Source organism: Canis lupus, chromosome 37 (assembly GCF_011100685.1).
Source record: "Canis lupus familiaris isolate Mischka breed German Shepherd chromosome 37, alternate assembly UU_Cfam_GSD_1.0, whole genome shotgun sequence".
Taxonomy (NCBI): Eukaryota; Metazoa; Chordata; class Mammalia; order Carnivora; family Canidae; genus Canis; species Canis lupus.
In genome coordinates this window covers 5,083,668-5,103,464 of record NC_049258.1, presented here as the reverse complement: position 1 = coordinate 5,103,464, position 19,797 = coordinate 5,083,668, and the positions used below count along the sequence as shown (strand labels likewise).

The following is a 19,797-nucleotide window of genomic DNA, read 5'->3' as shown; positions in this document are numbered from 1 at the left end:
CTTTTCTATAATCCATATAATGTAGAATACTGCTAATAGCACCGCATCACAGGAGATGACTAATAACAGTTTTTCACTCAACAAATTGATTAAGGTAAACATTTTGCACTGCTTGGGTTACCTATACTTTTATATGCTTTCATATACAAGTTATACTTGGGTTAGGATACTTCACATGCTTTAGGTTATAGAGTTATAACCTAAGATAGCTGACAAGTATACTAACGTAACTTACCAAAATGTCAGGTTGTGTAAATGTGACTTGGTATACTTGTACTATGGTTGTATCAACTCACTCTGTGGGCCTTGCCCTCGGGGAGGCAGTTATATGTCAATTTGGGTTGTGGAATTTTTATACCGGTAGTATTGATGATGAATTATTCTCTCTTCTGGCTGTGTGCTCACACATCAAATCTGCCAGGGAAGGTTGGAATTAATTGTTATCATTGCTATGTTTTTTAAAGACTTAAAACATTTTTAAAAATATTTAAATTTTTAAAAGTTTTACAAGATTTATTTATTTAAGAGAGAAAGAGAGCAAGCAGGGGGAGGGGCAGAGGGAGAAGGACACAAGCCGACTCCAAGAGAAGCAGACTCCATGCTGGACCACCAAGCTGACGTGGGGTGGATCCTGAGGTCATGACCTGAGCCAAAATCAAGAGTTGGACTCTTAAGCCACTAAACTATCCAGGTGTCCCTGGTTTTTCATTGCTTTGAGCATAGGTTTGTCCCTTGGCTGAGGCCCTTGAATGCTACATTTGAAACTAACCTTACAATTACAGTGTTAGCAAATGGCATTGTACTATACAGTATGTATTATACAAACTCAACAACAACAACAAAAGTTTTAAACTTGCTTATCTAAAAGTACTAGAGAATAGAATCATTTTAGGTATTTTACTCACTAAATAACATTTTTGTGCTGGCTAATAACTCTTACTGCATTTGGATCCTTATATAAAATTCAACAATAAGCCAAGATGTCCCAGATGTCCAAGAGGGTACAAACCTATTCATTAGATATTGCACATATTTTGGGCTTGTCCAGACAGAAACTTCTTTAAGGGATACTTTATAAACATTTGTTATGTCATTTCTTTTTTTCTTTTTGTTATGTCATTTCTAATTGTCATTACTGCCACGGAAATTATTAATAGGGTCTTAAGAGCTTTTGAACAGCCATTATTTTTCAGGTTCATATATCAGATAATTCTCCATCAAAAGAGCTTGAATAACTTGAATAAATACAATGGAATTTTGTAGATTGACACTCAAAACCAATATGGTGGTGCAGACTCTACAATCTGATGACTTGCTTATCCTTTGTGTGCTCATTTTGTTGCCTCACGCCAAAGGAGCACCAAGAAGAGGGACTAGAAAAATAATAATTTTGTTTTATTTATAGTAGCACCTTCCTAGGAGATATAAAAGCTGGATGTTAGGGTTTTATCACAGTTGATTCCAATCAACTAGAGCTGATAAATGGTCACAAAATTTGAGTGTTTCCAGTATATCAGATCCTTATTGAACCTAAGTGAGGACACTTTGCTAATGAATGAACAATGGGTTTTCTTTCAGTAAAGTTTCTGTTTTTTTTTTTTTTTATAAAATATTAACATGCCATAAAATTGCACGCATGTGTGTGTATATGTGTGTGTGTAGTCCTGTGAGTTTTAACTCTTGTATAGATCTGTGCAGTCACCACCATAATCAGGACACAGAACAATTCCATCATACTCCAAACTTTCTCCTGCTCCCCACCCTTTGCAGGGGTATTTGATTGAAACTCTTGGTGACTCCCCATCTATTCTGTTTTTTTTTTTCCCTAAGATATCATATATATGGAATCATAGGATGTGGAGCCTTTAAAGCTAGTTTTTTCCCCCCACTTAGCATAATTGTTTGAGATTTATCCATGTTAATGCACTTGTCATAATTTCTTTCTTTAGCTGATGAACTGTGGTCCATAGTATAACTCAGTTTATTATCCATTCACTTATTGAAGGATATTTGTTTTTTCCCTTCAATTTTTCGAGATTATGAATAAAGCTGCTATGAATATTTATGTACAAGGTTTTTTATGAAGTAAATTTTCATTTCTCTAGAATAAATACCTAGGAGCACATTTGTTGGGCCATATGAAAGGTATATGCTTAATTTTTAAAGAAACTGTCAAATTTTCCCAAAATGCCTGTACTATTTTGCATTCTAATTAACAATGTAAAAGAGAGAGCTTCTGGTTAGCTCAGTTGGTTAAGCATTTACCTTCGGCTCAGGTCATGATCTCAGGGTCCTGGGATTGAGCCCCGAGTTGGGTTCCCTGCTCAGCAGAGTCTGCTTCTCCCTCCACCCCTCCCTTCTGCTTGTGATTTCTCTCTCATGGTGTCTCTCTCTCTCTCTCAAATAAATAAAATCTTAAAAAATAAACCAACAACAATGTAAAAGAGTTTTAGTTGTTTTGCATCCTGTCAGCATTTGATATTATTTTTTTTGGATTTTAGTTAGCCTAATATTTTGCAGTAATATTTCATTATAGTTTTAATTTGCATTCCTAAAGCCTAATGACATTGATTGATTGTGTCAAAATTGCTCAGATATTTTAACTAATTAGAAACATGGATTGTTAGCACTGAGTTTTAAAAGTCTTAAAAAATATATAAATTTTGGATACAAGTCCTTTGGGGAATTGGAATTTAACAAACTATGTACAGACAATATATATTTATTTGATTTTATCCAGAAGACTAATTTTCAGTTCTTTTTTTTTTTTAGGACTTTATTTATTAATTCATGAGAGACACAGAGAGAGGGAGGCAGAGACATAGACAGAGAGAGAAGCAGGCTCCATGCAGGGACCAGGATGTGGGACTCAATCCTGGGACTTCAGGATCATGCCCTGAGCCGAAGGCAGGCACTTAACGCCTCAGTCACCCAGGAGTCCCTAATTTTCACTTCTTAACTACAATAAACATCAAAGATGCCTCCTTTTTGGCAGTTAAACCCTTGACTTTTCTTCCTTCAATCAACTACTCAATAGATCTCTTCCCTGGCCCATGTTCCCTTGTCTGGTGAGTCAATAGATTTGGATTTAATAACAAAAATCTGGTCGTCTTTTAAAATTATTTGACAGTATAAATCCAGTCGGATATCTCCCAACCAGGATGCCCTGGGGATGTTAATTAACTTTACAGAGAGTCTTAATTTACCTTACTATAAAATAAGGACGTATCTTAGAATCTTTGTGAAAATTAAGATAATAGGTATTAAGTGCTCAGTTAGAGCCTGGTACATATTGGAAATTCAATAAATAGCTCTCTCTGCTCTAGCAATAATATTAGTTTGGGATGCTTTCATATACTTTAATCATATAATTTTTAATTGCAAGTTAATGAATGCATAGGGAACAAAGTTTAGAGAAATAATTAATGTGACAGAAAAATAAGATTCTCAATAATGGGGATTTGTCTGATTTCTTATATTCTCTGCTAGACATTGTGGTGTTCTGTAACTAGCTGTTTAGGAAGTAGGAAAATTGGCTTGTCAATCTTATTATGGACAATTGCATAATTTACTTCCTTAGTAAACTCAATTACAGCTACAGCGATGGATGGGAAGAGGCCAAAAAAAGTGATTAGAGCTCATAAAAGCATTAGCAGTCCAATAATTGTATAATGAAGAGCAAGCAAGTGCTTCCACAATCATGGAAGGAATGTAAGGTGCTTAGTTAAATAGTTGTTTGATATTAATCAAACACTATTTTTCTGACAGTAAATTGTTAGTTGTGATTTTATTTATTCAGAGTAACTGGATTCTCTTAGATTTTCCTAATATAAATGCAAACACTTTAAGGAATGTGTTGTTTGTCCTTAAAAGTTATTAATATTATTTTTAAAGGTTTTATTTCTTCATTTGAGAGAGAGAGAGAAAGCATGAGCAGGGGGGAGGGGCAGAAGGAGAAGCAGACTCCCCACTGAGCAGGGAGCCTGAAGCTGGGGCCATCTCAAGACCCCAGGATCATGACCTGAGCTGAAGGCTTAACCGACTGAGCCAACCAGGCACAGCTAAAAGTTATTTTTTCAAGTACCCAAGCCTATTGTTTAGGTATTGAAAAGAGGGGTAAACTTTAGAAAAATAGTTAATCCATGCAAAATAAAAAGCTAGACCAATCTTAATAGTCAAAATTCCAAGGGCCATTTGAGAGGAAAAGAGAGAGATAGAGACAGAGATAGAAATTTGTGTGTGTGTATGTGTGTGTGTGTGGGGGGGGGGGGGTGGGCATGAGGGAAAGAAGAGAGAGCAAGAAGGAGAGAGAGGGAAGGGGGTAGAGGGAGAGCAAAAGTGTTGTTGTTTGGCTACACATTGGCCTCACATACAGAAAGATCTTTGTAATCTTGTAATATCCAAGATCTGGATATTGATACTTGGCTTCCACTCCCGGTCATTTTTATTTAATTGGTAAGGGGTTTGATCCAGACATTGGGAATTTAAAAACTACCATAGGTGATTCACATGTGTGACAAAATTTGAGAATAACTAGATTAGATATAAATGGAAAAAAATAGTCTGGTTAAAGGTCACTTTTGTCTGACAGCTATATGGGATGGAAATAGTGTCCCATAACAAGTCTTTAAATTAAATCTTATCAGAAATTTACTCAAGCATTCTGGCAGAAATGTTAATTTCTTTCCCCAAGGAAGAAAACTTTGGCTTCCATATCTTGTTGGAGATAGCAAGAATCAAGAGACCCGATTTCTTGATTTCTGGCTCTTACTGCCTCATTCACTAGCTGTGTTTTTGGGAGCTTTTTCATTAGCCTTTGACTTATGTATCAGTAAGTGATGGTATGGAGCTAGTTAAATTTTATAATATTTCCTAACTCTAAATTTCTATAATTTTATGAATTGACAAAAATGATAATGAGTACCATTAAATGAGGAAGATTACAAGTAGAAAAGGCATAAGTTAGTAAATCTCATTAAACATATACCTTTAATACGTGTAACCTGAATAACCTGAGCCACCTTGGTGTTGGCAGCAGCATGGAGTTGTGTTTAACACGCACAGATACATACACTCACACATGTACAGACACACACATCAGCACACACACTCAGAGAGAACTTCAACTCCAAAACTCTTTTTTCTTTTGAATATAATTGACACATAATATTACTTTAGTTTTAGATGTACAACTTCGCGATTTGACAAGTTTATACATTATGCCAGGTTCACCACAGCGAGCTCCCATTTGTTCCCTTACATCACTATACAAGGTCATTGACTATGTCCCTTATGTTGTGCCTTTTGTTCCCATGACTTACTCACTTCGTAATGGAAGTCTGTATTTCCCACTCCCTTTGGCCCATTTTGACCACCCCCTAGGCCTCTCCCTGGTGGGCAACTGTAATTTGTTCTCTGTATTTATGGGTGTCCCCAGATATCATTTTGAATTAGTGTTTTTATTTTCTTTGGGTAAATACCCAATAGTAGAATTATTTGATCATATAGTATTTCTATTTAAAAAATCAATTAATTATTAATTGATTATTTAAAAAAATTGTATTGGGACTCCTGGGTGGCTTAGCGGTTGAGTGTCTGCCTTTGGCTCAGATCATGATCCCAGGGTCTGGGGACTGAATCCCACATTGGGCTCCCTGCGGGGAGCCTACTTCTCCTTCTACCTGTGTCTACCTGTGTCTCTGCCTCTCTCTCTCTGTGTGTCTCATGAATAAATAAATAAGATCTTAAAACAGATTTTTATTTATTTGAGAAAGAGAAAGAGCATGTGTATAAGTGGAGGGAAGAGCACAAAAAGGGAGAGCGAGAGCGAGAGGAGAGACTCTCCAGCAGACTCCACACTGAATGTGGAGCCTGATATGGGGCTGAATCTCATGACCCTGAGATCATGACCTGAACTGAAACCAAGGGTTGGTCTCTTGACTGACTGAGCCACCCATGCACCCCTATTTTTATTTTTTAAAGTAAACCCTATGCCCAACATGGGGCTTGAACTCATGCCCCTGAGATCAAGACTCACATGCTCTACCAATTGAACCAGTCAGGTGCCCCTCTATTTTTATTTTTTGAGGAAACTCCATACAATTTTCCACAGTGGCTGCACCAGTTTGCACTCCCACCATCTGTGTACAAAGTTTCCTTTTTCGCCACGTCCTCCCCTACAATTGTTTTTTCTTGTCATTTTGATTTTAGCCATTCTAACTGGTGCAAGGTGCCGACTCCAGAACTGAGAGAACAAGGCTAGTGATAAAATTGTTTTTGTCAATATACATACAAATGCTCTGAAAATAATCTTTAATCATTTCTTCTACATCATTAAATAGCTGTTTCCACTAATGGAAACTAACTGTTCCATTGTCTTTTCTAGGTATTTATCCCACACATCTGTGCGCTCCTTAGAATTCATCAGCCATCAGGACCTCTTTCTCCTAGAACTGGTTCAGTAGGGCTTTGCCTATCAAATATTCTTGTACTAAATCTGGGTTCTAGAGAACTTGCAACTGTTTATAGGGGGTCCCAGAAGTCAATCAGAATTTCATTCCCTCCTCATCCACAAGGGTGTGTTTATTGCAGAAGAAGAATCAGGGTGTTCATTGAATACTGGCTGCAGCAGGCCATGAGTTGGTCTTCCTTGCCAGAGTCAAAACTGACACACCTGCTTCTATCCGTCCAAAGTTCTGGACAGTCCTGGGCTGTTAGGGATTTTATTCCACAGTGTGAAACATCCTAAAAATTCAGAAAGTTACTGCTTAGCTGGTGGGTTAATCCTAAGGTAAGTCTTGCCATACTGGAAGCAGATTAAGAGAAACAGGTTCTCCTAGGACCTCAGTCCTGGGCTGGCTTTCAGAGGCTTCCTTACGTGCATCCAAAGGACTCACTTTTTCCCAGTCACCAGAATTGGGATGGTTGGGAATCTATTCTCAAGAGACTGAATCATACCTACTTGCCTTTGGTTCTCTCGGTTCCCCCTGGCAACTCTGTTATGAAATCAGAATTTGACTGTGCTTCCTGAGGACTGCCATAGTGGCTACGTGTCTTTCTTCTCTTTCTTTCTTTCTTTCTTTCTTTCTTTCTTTCTTTCTTTCTTTCTTTCTTTCTTTCTTTCTTTCTTTCTTTCTTTCTTTCTTTTTCTTCTTCTTCTTCTTCTTCTTCTTCTTCTTCTTCTTTCTTTCTTTCTTTCTTTCTTTCTTTCTTTCTTTCTTTCTTTCTTTCTTTCTTTCTTTCTTTCTTTCTTTCTTTCTTTCTTTCTTTCTTTCTTTCTTTCTTTCTTTCTTTTTTCTTCTTCTCTAAGTAGCTTTATTAATGGTGATAATTCAAGTCTAGGCAAATCTTGCCTGTGTAGTCCTTTGGCTCTGATCTAATTCAGCTGCTTCTGGTTCTCCCAATTGTGCCGCACCACGGTTGTGCTAGTGGCTTCACTTTCTGATCTCCTTACTATCAAGTAGCCCCGTTTGTTTGTGTCTGAGGAGATTAGCATTGATACAGCATATACGCAAAAGAACATTAATTTTTGACATGTTTAATTGGATTTTTAAATCCACATTAAAACCACAGTCCCCCAAAGTTACGCTTTGTAAAAAAAAAAAAAAAAAAAAAGAAACAGTTTTATAAATTCTTTAGGCGTCCATGAATATGTTAAGATGTAGGTCTGGTGGTTTGGATATCAAGGTTTCTTTTTTTTTTTTAAGATTTTATTTATTTATTCATGAGAGTCACAGAGAAAGAGAGAGAGGCAGAGACACAGGCAGAGGGAGAAGCAGGCTCCATGCAGGGAGCCCGATGTGGGACTCGATCCTGAGACTCCAGGATCACGCCCTGAACCGAAGGCAGAACTGAAGGTGGAGCTGAAGGCTCAACCACTGAGACACCCAGGTGTCCCAAATATCAAGGTTTCTCTAAGCCAGGAGCAAAGGCAATTTTCTGCTTTTTAGGAAGGAAGGATAGTCTTATTAAAACTTGATGGAATGAAAAAAGGGAAGAGGAGTGAGAGTTAGACTTGAGAAGTGTTTGGAGTGTGGCTATGGAGGAAGAGGAAACAGCTCCTGCTTCCTGAACGCTGGGGGCTGTGTCCAGCAGTGTGGGAGAACTGGCATAGCCCTGGTGGAGGGAGGTAAGGAGGTAGTTAACCTAAGTCAGGGCTCCCATCTCCCATGGCCTTTTGTGGTGGGTTGGGATCTTGAATCTCTGTTATCCTGGTGGGTGATAGGGGAGGGATGGAATGTAGAGGTGCTCAAAGAGCTTGTGGGGCTGGTGTGGTCCAGGGTGGGTGTGAAGCTATGGTCATTTTATGAATAGAGGTAGATGGCTGGGGCTGTGAATCTCGGTCTGGAACAGACGGCGAGCCACACCCAGAGTAAAGCAGACCTGGGCAGAAGCTCCGCAGTAGGAACTGATGGTGGGCCAGAGAAGGCATTAGACCTGCTTCCGACGACTTGAAGATCCCCCCTGCACCACCGTGAAATCAAGAGAGCTCTACCACAAAGCTAAATGCCATATTGGTAGAAGCAGGGGCAAAGGAGAGGATCTCTGAAAGTGTTTACCTGAAAGGTGAATTATACCCCCCAAATTTAAAAATCTATGAACACGAAATCTTGTTTATTGATACGATGTTTCCCCCAAACTTATATCCTGCCAGCTTCTCCAATATTCAATGGGAGCTTGTAAAAATATGAAATCAGTTCTGGGAAGTGAAGAGCTGAATTTTCTTCGCATGTTTTAAGTTATGTGTACATTTTTATGCCTCCTACATATGGATTCTAGTAATGCTCCACTTTGCTGTATGCTCTTTCAGGGCAGCTTGACAGGTTTTCAGAAACTTTGGTCTGTGGGTCCATGCCTAACTCCTAATTTTAGAGCTTAAAGCTTTCACTTCCACCAGGAATTTCTTAGTGATAAGAGCCTGTCATCTTTGTAGTGTTTTGGGGGCATAGGTCAACTATTCATCTCAGTGAAGATTTGTCTACTAAATATTGCTTGCTCTCAGGTGAGAGAGAGGCAATAAATAAGAACAAAAAGTAAAATAGTCCCAGGGCTCAAGATGGAATGTGATGTGAGGCCAGTGTTTCAGACCCTGGCATCGTGGTTGGTGCCTGGAAGGAAGCAGGCTTTCCCCAGAGCTCCAGATACCCCCTGGCAGCAACTTGGCTTCCAGGTGACCCATTCTTTCACAGAGCAATGGAGCAAGGGCTCTGAGCAGTTCCATGCTTCTCTGCTACTCCCTTCCTCTTTTTTTTTTTTTCTCAGAAAGGATTAAATAAGAAATTGGATGTCTTTACAGACTGACTTCCCAGCCCGGAATGTCACGTGGAGATTTCTTTGACTTCCTCAAATTTAGTGAACTCACATTGTGCATTGTAACCACATAAATCAGCAGCTCTGCAGCCCTGCTCACAAGCACGGCAAAGGCCCAGATCGGGGATCTGCTCAAAAGCAAATAATCCTTTCTGCTTGGAAGGCAAGAAGGGCAAAGACAGGCGTGTGACTAGTTATTTTAATGTTTGCTTTTATAATTTCAAAGTGGATCTTTTTCAGTTTCTGTGTAGTCAACCACTTTCTCCTGTCAAGACAAACAGCGTCGTACCCCTCCTATATTTATATATCTATGTGCTTAATATACACATATATGAGATCCATATACATCTATGTGAGGGTATATTCAGTTAATTTCCTCAAGAAACTTGGAATGAGGTCAGGTGTATGAATCAATAAGAATGCAAAATTAAAAGCCTAATAATTTTAAGTGGATAAGAGATGTCCTAATTCGGATGAAAGTAAATCTACCAACGCGAGGATTGGCTATAATTTTGCCTATAATTGCCTATCGCTTTTCTTTAGAGCCTCTTCTTTTTCCCATGTGGACACTTCTCCATGTAACTCCCCCAATGTTCTAATGCTATAAATAGCTGGAATTCTTTAAAGGGAACATGTATAATTTTGGCTATAATTAGACCCTGTATTTTAAGATATTTATTAGAAAACTTTACCTAAATTATGTATATATTTATTTATGTATACAAAAATTTATGTATACATTATATATGTAAATATTTTGTCAGAGTTGGATTTAGTCTAATTTCACATGACCGTATTTTAATTTAGCATCATGTTTGAAGACCGATCATCTAAATTAGCGATTAGGAGACTTGGATTTTAATTATAAAATGTTCCAAGAATACAGAATAGCAGGGAAAATAATGAGGGATAGCCATGTATCTCTTACCCAACTTGTGAAATGTTAACCACCATATTTACGACAGAATTAAAAAGGAGAAAATAGTATAAACATACATAAATATTTGTGTTCCTCCTCAAATTCATTCCCCTTCTTCCGAGTTCTAAAAGTTGTGCACTATCTCAAAGTCGTATTTATTATTCCTGTGCATGCTTTTGTACTTTTATTGCATATATATGTAGATATAAACAATACAAATATTGTTTTACAAACTAAAAATTTATATAGCTGTTACAGGAATCTTTTGCAAGCTGCTCTTCTTTTACTCATATTTTTGAAATGTATCCATATTGTTACATGTAGTGCCTTTTCATTTATTATTGACTGTTGTATAATATTCCAATGAATGGCTAGTTATGGAACAGTTAACTAATTTATTGCCCTGTTTATGCATCTCAAATGTACCTTTTTTTTTTGCACGAAAGAGCAATGATACAAAGAACATTCTTGTAATTTTCTCCATTATGTATGCCTCCTCATGCATTCTTTTTTTAAAATATTTTATTTATTCATGCTCCTCATGCATTCTTAAGTGAAAGTCATTGTTTCACTCAAGATGACTTTCTGTACCCAATTCTCTCCTCGATTCCTGCATCTCCCCTCTTCCCTCATCCTCTCGATGTGGATTATAATAGCTCCATTATTACTAGCCCCAGCCTGCCCTTTATCCCTTTGAGTTCACATGGTTATTAGATCCATAACTCTCTAAACAGTTCCTTCCTTTGCAGGAAGGATGGTGACAGATCCAAGAGCTTCATTCCAGGAGGGCTTGCTTTTGTGTGTGTGTGTGCCAGGCATCCAATTTATATCATTTCAGTGTTAATTTCTCTCTCTCTCTCTGTTAAAGATTTCATTTTTTATTTGAGAGAGACAGAGAGAGCATGAATGGGGGGAGGGGCAGAGGGAGAGGGACAAGCAGACTCCCTGCTGAGTGGGAGCTGGATGTGGGGCTCTAGCCTAGGACCCTGAGATCATGACATGAGCCAATGTCAGACACTTAACAGACTCGGCCACCCAGGCACCCTTCAGTGTTAATTTCTTAAAATGGGGGATTCTCGGTTTATGTTGCATACATTCACATTCTAATCTTATATACAGCACAGATCTGGTGTTATAGATTCTCAGGGGAGAGGATTTTCTACCTAGAGGCCATACAAACCAAACTCTTTATATTTCCCAGTGTTGATAGATCTGTTTTTATTCAACCCTTTCACTAAAGGTGTAAGCGGCTAGGACACAAGCACTGTGTCTATGTGCTTAAGTGTACGTGTGTGCGGATGCATGTATGTGGTGTCCAGTAGGGTGAGGGGATGGGGCGTCTCAGTTCTGACTCCAGCTTCCCTCAAGCCAAAGACCTCTTGTTCTGTTCCCCTGTGGTCTTGAAGACCTAAGTCCCTGCATTTGTAGGGATTGAACACTGACAACTCACACAGCGTGAGTCTGGTTTTCAGTTACCTTGTCTTTTTTGGCCTCCAGAGACTTACTTTACTTTGTCGTGGATGTATGTACGCATTTCAAAGTGTATTTGCTATTTCTTGTGCAACGTTTCTAGTTGTTTGGGGGCCATATTTCTGATGGTTGTGTTTGTACCTCAATTTTAGTAACACAGTGCCAAAATTATTCTCCAAATAGTAATACCAATTAGCACTGCCTCTAGTAGTGCCTGTTGCTTCACATCCTTACCAACATCTGGTAATGAAAGAGTGACATTGAACAAAAGGACTCAGTAATAAAGTATTGTCAGATATACATTTTTTAGTCAAATAAGTTAATATAAAGTGGTATCTCACTCCTTTTAATATCGCTTTCCCTGATTATACGTGATATATGATCATCTTTTTATAAATATGTATTAGACATTTTTGTTTCCTCATTAGTGGATTGTTTATTCATATTATCTGTTTCTATTTTCTCCTCATTGAATTTTTGTCTATTTTTCATTTATTTGTGGATTTTAAAAACATATATTCTCATGAAGTAGGCTTCATTTTAATACTTCATTTGTGGAGTTTATTCTTTTTTTCTTAAGATCTTCATCTTTAAATATTTAGGACATGTACTTCTGATCTTTGTTAGAAAAAAAAAATTGACCCTCGTCCTAATTATTAAAATGTGCTGTTAGCTTCAGACTTTATAACTTGTGCTCTTCCCCCCCACAAAGTGATAGTCCTTCTGTTCATCTCTTAAAATTATAAGTTTCTATGCATGAATATTTCCATAGCTTGATGGCTTTAAGTGTTCAGTAAATGGTGTAATATTGACCCTCATAGACAGACAGTGACTATGATGAATTTTAATCCAAGATTTAGTCTGTACTTTCAGTAATAGCTACACTATACATCAACAGAATGTTCTAAGAAAAATAACAAAGTTAAACAAGAAGATCATGATTGGACTAAAATTTATTATGCTTATTGCTAATAGGTAACAATAGTAGAAATTATCTGTGACATTTGATTTTCTTATTAATTAATAATTAGGACAGCCCGGTTTACTTCTGCTGTCCTATTATTGCAGTAGTTATTAACCAATAATCATCCATATATTCTCAAAAGTTCCCTGGTTCAGAAGATAAAGGATATAGTCAGCCCAGTTATATCCTCAGATGTATGTAATAAATTTCTGCATTGGCTTTGTATAGAAAAATGCTATGTATATTAATGCATGCTCCTTGTTTTCTGTATTAGTAAGAATGATTTATTTTGTTGTAAAATGAGCAAATAATACCTACAAATTACCCGTTTTATATCAGCTAAGAGAAATGTTAAATTCATAGTTTAAGTGCTGTCAGCTGCCAGAGAGAATCTGCTTCTATTGGATGGGCTCTTCCTTTGTATCTTTAAATGTTTTATCTTGAAATTATTATTTATTTAATTATTTTTAAAGATGTTATTTATTTATTCAAGACACACACACACACACACACACACACAGAGGCAGAGACACAGGCAGAGGGAGAAGCAGGCTCCATGCAGGGAGCCCGATGTGGGACTCGATCCTGCAACCCCGGGATCACGCTTTGAGCTGAAGACAGACACTCAACGACTGAGCCACCCAGGTAGGTGTCCCTTGAAATTATTTTTTAAACTGCCTCAGGTCTCTTTTAAAATGGAAACTGTATTATATCATAACATGGATAGATACTTATGTAGTACAATTAAATAAAAAGATCAGAATATGAAATTGTGTATATAGTCTCATTACTTCTATGTTGGAGGCAATCTGATGTATAGAAAAGAAAGCTAAGAGGCAAAATACCAAAATTTTAATAATAACTGAGATCAGGGGATGTGATTATAGATAATGTTTTTCTACTTTTCTCTATTTTCTAAATGTGTTTATTTATGCTAATTATTTTTTATTCACCTGATAGGGGATGCAGAGCCCACTCTCATTTCTAGAAAGCAGTTCTAGAGAAGATGCAGATAAGCTCGCTCAAGGCTGTTGACACATGTAGTCCTGACAGCCACAAGTATGCCTTAGAGAGATTTAGCTCCATCTTAAAAGATTCAGGATGAGCTGAAAACAACAAAAACATAACACTTAGATCCTGTAATAAAAATAGAATTGTAGTAGGTGTTGACTGGAATAGCTCAGATCAATAAGCAAGACATGAGATCATAACCATATTTGTTTTCTCTAATAACTTGCCCTTTGCACTGTCAGTATTAGTATTATATTTTGCCATCTTAGCAACGTATCTTCTTTGAATTATGAAAGGACCGCAGTGTAGGGAAAAGGCTCTCGTTTCTCAGTTTCCTGGAGAAGTATACCATTTTATAAATAATTCAGTAATCATTGCTCTTTTGGAGGTAACATATGTTAACTGTAGGTAAAATATTTGAGCAAATGGTAATTCTTTAAGGACTGCATTTAAAACTCACATCTTTAAAATGGAAAAAGTAGGCCACCGAGAGTACATGGGATTCAGTGGCATCTCTGGACAGTTTCTGCACTGTTTACTTTTCACCTTTGTAGCTACCCTGACAGGTGTGCTGAGACAAGCAAACAATTTATTTAGGATACAGAGCGATGGGTTGTATTCAAAACCCCAAAGGCCTAAAAGGACCTTTACCCTGGCAAGAATTGAAATTCACCACCAAGTAGTCAGCAGTTTATGCATTTCCTAAGAGTTTGTGATTCTTAGATCTGGATATGTATTGGAATCACTTGGAAACCTTTGTAAAAATAACAATACCTGGGCCTTGCCCAGACCTATTCTGAGTGAATTTGTCTAAGATGAGGCCTCAGAAGTGGGTATTTTTTTAAATAAATTTATTCTTTATTGGTGTTCAATTTGCCAACATACAGAATAACACCCGGTGCTCATCCCGTCAAGTGCCCCCCTCAGTGCCCGTCACCCATTCACCCCCAGTTGCTCAGATTTCTAATCTGCAGCTGAGATGAAAAATCATTATCCTGTAGCCATGAGCACATTACTCAGTGTGTGCAGGGAAGCTGCTATTAGTATATTCTGATCATAACAATATAGGGGCACCTAGCTGGCTCAGTCGGTAGAGCATGTGACTCTTGATCTTGGGGTTGTCAGTTCAAGCCCCATGTTAGGTGCAGAGATTACTTAAAAATAAAATATATATATTTTAAACCAGTATGTAACACAATCTGCATGCATTAGATCAAGCGGAGCCTTGAACTTGTATGTGCATGTTGGGAAGGTGGTTGTATGTTTGTTCTTCATTTATGTCCACCTTGGATACAACCTCACTTTATTTTCTGGGTAAGAGCTTTATCATATTTATTAGGAAGAAACTGGCAATGTATTATATAGATAATCATTGCTTCTCACATCTCTACAACATATCACCAGTAGAAAAACAAGGCCATTGAATGAGTGAGCCAGGACTTGAAACAGTGTTGCTAGAGCTCTTGGCCTGATGGCTGGCTATGCCAGGTTGCTTTGGTACAGCTGTATTAAGCAGGGCTCCCTCTGTTTCCTCATGTGACTTACTCTATAACAGTTGTGGATGATGCTACCCCTGCCTGGTGTTTGTGAGCCGACAAAGTTGCTCTGCAGAAAGTTCCTGAGGACACATCACCTCCAGCTAAAATAAAGGCAAAGTGATCTTTGTAACAGGAAAGGAGACCGTGTAACTACTGTGCATACAGACTCTTCAGGAATTCCTTGTTGCCTTCATATTCTCCAAGTCCAGGTGTGGCCTTGTCCTTCCTACCTGGCCAGATTTAATATCCGACCATTCCTCCTCTGCCCCCTCCCTTAGTCCTTCATACAAGGTTGAACTGGGAAAAATGGTTGCCCACTTCCTAGGCTTGTGAGCATCAAATGAGAAATCCTGAAATGTATTTAGTATGGTGCCCAGAATGTTGTAAGAGCTCAACACAAAACTAAACATACACATGCTGACTCCCTGAAATAAACGACATCACAATAATAGCAAATCTACTCTTGTCATCATGAAGCAGTTGTGTGCTTCTTCCTTCGTATTCTGGTAGCATAATGTACATATATATCTCTATGAAAAGGCTTAGCATGTGTCGCAGTTGACAGTTTGCCAGTTTGTTTAATAGCATAGGACCAGAGGTACATTATTTTAAATATTTTACGAAATCAAGTGCCATCGATTTAAGATTTTCAAGGAGTGATAGTTTTTTATTTGTTTGTTTGTTTTGGTCAGCCATCCGTTTTCTTTAACATGTTCAGACCCTCAAATATTCATTCAACGCATGACCAAATGGTTCACTTTAGAACCAAGAACTGATAAGAACTATGAATGTGGTTCACAAAATGCTGCTAACTGGCTCATAGATGGTTCAAAACTTTGAACCTTAGCCTTCTAAAACCCTTCTCCATAAAATTAATCTCTATCTGTATCTAAAATGACCACAGAAAAGTTTAAACTAGATTGGAAAATCACCGTAATGAGTCTCCCTTAGCACCGTAGTTGAAATTCAGTTGCTAAATCTATTTCATTGTAAAAGAATGGATTATCAAGGCACATCTGCTTTAATTTTTCTCTTTTAACAGGGCCAATAGTTTAAGTAGGTCAGTACTGAATGTGGTTGCCAGAGTTTGATATTATAGGTTTTTATCGTGTGGCTGTTAGTATTTCTTTTATGAAAATAAGACATGTTAGAGGATGGTTAGCCATTCACATTGAGTTTTCAAAGTCCAAATAGGAAATCAGAATAAATTATTGTCTTCAGCTGAGCTGGCAGTGATCAAATTGTGAGCATGCATCCAGCCCACTCCTCTGGAGCCTGGTGCTTGCATACTGTTCTAGAACATATTCCCAAATCCCCTGGGATTATGTCCTTGGGACCCAATCTGGTGAAAGGCTGGAGCTAAAGAGTTCCTGTTATAAAATTTACTCAGTATTTCTTGAATTTCTGCCACATACTGCATAATTTGATTGGTTAAGCAAAATCATTAAATCTGGAATTTCTGGCACCATGGCTTAGGAAGAGGTGAGCTCTATGGGACTAAGTGACTTTATGCGGCACTTCTTACATTTCAGCACATGATTCACTGAGGGCTTCTCCAGCCTTGCTGCGCCTTGGCATTTTTACATCATTTACTTGTCTTAACTTTCCTACTCCCTTTTTTCCTTCCTTTGTAGTTACTATCTCTATCTTCAATCTTAGGTTCTTAGATTATCAACTGCATGAAGGCAGGAACTATGTATATATTGCTTTCTATTTTTTTTTTATTGCTTTCTATTTTATCCATGCTAAGCAGATGTTGCATGCTAGTGTTATTCAGAATAGGGATATGCTCTGGTTCTAGATTTTCAGTTCTCTACACTGATGGCTTCTTTATGTCCAGACACAGACGTATAGTATAAAATAAAATATAAGAAAGAAGATAGGCCCAGGTCAAAAAGGGAGTTAGTTGATGGTTTACAGTTGACACTCCAGTCAATGATTGGTACATGCTTATGAGGGACTGGGCAAAATGAGAATATTCTGAGAACCTATAGATCAACAGAAATACTGGTCTGAGCTTGTTTGGTTAGAGAAAAAATAACCAGATGAATATGTGGTTGTTTCAGCGGCCTGGCTGGATGTAAACTTGACTCTTTATGAGTGACCAGGCATTAGGTGCCAGGCATCCGGGTGACCACAGTGAAGGATTGAACTATATATTAACAGTAAAATATTTCAGAAGCCAGGATGCTTAGTAAAAGGAAACCATCAATTTTTTAAAATACCAGGTTTAAAACTAAACATACACTTGGATTTCAAATAGAGCACTGACATCTGAATGTATCCTGTTGTATATAATCTAGTTATTGCAGCCTGTTTTATATCTCTACAGATATAAGATACACCTAGGAGCTAGCAACCGCTTCACGGGAGAGCCTATGACTGAAGAATGTCCTATTTTTAAAATATTATTTGGTTTGGTAGTTCTTAAATACCAGAAGGTGGGTATTCCAAGGAACCTCCTAACAAGATAAAATTGATTATTGAAGTCTGAAAGGCAACTGGAATGCTAGGAAGGGATACTAGTAGCCTTCATATCAAGACTGGATCTATAGAAGCTCAACTAATTGTTCCCACTGTGGAGTGGGCCAGGCCTCCAGAATTGTGGTCCAGCTCAGGCTGGAGCCCAATCTGCTGATAGAAGATTGGATGGATAGATCCATCCAGTCTGCCTACTGAGACAGCCAGGAGAAGAATGACAAGGAAGGTGATCGACTTCACAGTCTCAGACCAGAGTGCAGAGTTCACACTCAGATACTTTCTCATGAGAGATTTACTATGACAGAAGCAGGGCCAGAGTAAATAACTGCAGATGGGCAGCAGTCAGATTAATAGAACACTGTATAGGCTGCCCTTTAAGGACCCAGGAATGAATTCATTATTCAGGATTCTTTCCTGTAATGATTTTGATTTACTAAAATTTATCTATATTTCCAATATTTCAATAATTTATATTATGTTATATAAGACAAAGAGATAAAGTTATATTTTAATTACAAAATAGTCCATAGACTATGAAGAAACTACACACCCCACTAAACTCCCACTAAACACTCACAATTTTATGCAATGATTATTCATTTCTCAAGCATTAGTCATCTACATTCAAAGGGTTAGCTTCTATAAAGAGAGGCTCATTTTTTCTTTCTTTCTTTCTTTCTTTCTTTCTTTCTTTCTTTCTTTCTTTCTTTCTTTCTTTCTTCTTTCTTTCTTTCCCTCTCTCTCTATTTTCTTTTCTTGGAACACTCAAGGTTTTCCCCAGCAATTTAAAATAAAGCGCAAAAATGATCTTGGCCTAACAATTTTGATAAAGGAAAAATGTGCCGATGTTCAACTATATCTTCCAAAGGATATTAGCAGCAAATATTCTTCTGAAGTACACATAAATACATATACAGCACCTTTCATTAAGTCACATGGTATTGACAATAACTTTTAACTTGTGTTTACTCCAAAGTTGAAAAGGGAATCAGAAAAATATTTAATCTATTCAGTTCTTTGTGTCCTCTGCCAAAATCTATCTTGGAATTTCAGTGAGTCAAACTAGTTGAATAAAAAGAAAAGATCAAAGACAACATTTAGAATGTTGGTAAGAAACACATAGAGGAAATTTAAATAATATCAAAAATAAACATGTGGGGATTTTTATATAGGACAGAACCGCATAGGCAGTAACTGCCAAACACTGCCAGAACTGTGTGTCACCAAATATTTAAGTATAAATGAGATCAGAAAGATCCCCATGGGGATGTAGCCTATCTCCGAGCACCCGCAACACTTGTTTCTTCTGCTCCAATAGAGCCGTCAATGATGAACTTTTGTGGTGAACTGTTTGGGATCTATCCTCTTGGCTGAAAATTTAAGTGACCTTGCACCATGCCACCCCTGGCAGAGAGATCTAGCATGCGGATTGTGAGAGCTGTCATTCGTTAACAATGAATAGGTTCGGTCCAGGGACACTATTTTTCTCTGGTGCCCACCGGCAAGTGCTTCTATTTCCTTAGGGATAGCCAACTAACCACAGTAATCCAGAAGCTATGTGTATCATGCATCCTTATTTGTCAGTATCAGATGATTTCCTAGGAAAATTAAGCATTTGTTTATTTATCTGAATCACCAAATAATATTGCTAACTAGTTTATATTTTTCTTACAGCATTCACTTTATTCTGTTTTGTATTATATTTACCTGTTCACATATATGTTTCTTCGGCTAGATGCTAAATGAATTGAAAGTGAACATCTGAGTAATTCACACTTGTGTTCTCTGTTGGGGCATCATTCTTTCAGCTTTCCCAGGCCCCAGAAATGGTGGCTTCATAGGCTGTTGCTCAGATAGGGTTGCAGAGGCTGCGCTGCAGGGTACCAGCAGGGGCAGTAGACTCGTGTCTGGAGTAGTGGAAGGAGATGTAGCCTGAGGAAAGATGAGAATCATGTTCAAGGCAACGACCCATAAACCTGTCCTATGCATCATCAGATTTAAAGGCAATGAGTGTGAGTCTCCAGTCAAGAGGCTGACGCAAGAGGTCTGGGGTTGAGGATAAGGTCATGAAACAGGATGTGAAATGGGTCAACATTTGTGATTAA

The 19,797-nt window shown here is 37.8% G+C and overlaps 1 long non-coding RNA gene across 1 annotated transcript in view; it reads right to left on the bottom strand.

Annotated features, from left to right (window-relative positions):
* Positions 1 to 241: 241 nt before the first annotated feature.
* Positions 242 to 19,797, bottom strand: part of LOC111094446 — a 40,000-nt gene continuing 20,444 nt past the window's right edge. Inside the window, exons 2-4 of the long non-coding RNA XR_005384954.1 lie at positions 19,400 to 19,624; positions 13,616 to 13,768; positions 242 to 414 (exon numbers count right to left, since the gene is read on the bottom strand). This is a non-coding gene — a long non-coding RNA (uncharacterized LOC111094446). The remainder of the gene's footprint in view (positions 415 to 13,615; positions 13,769 to 19,399; positions 19,625 to 19,797) is intronic.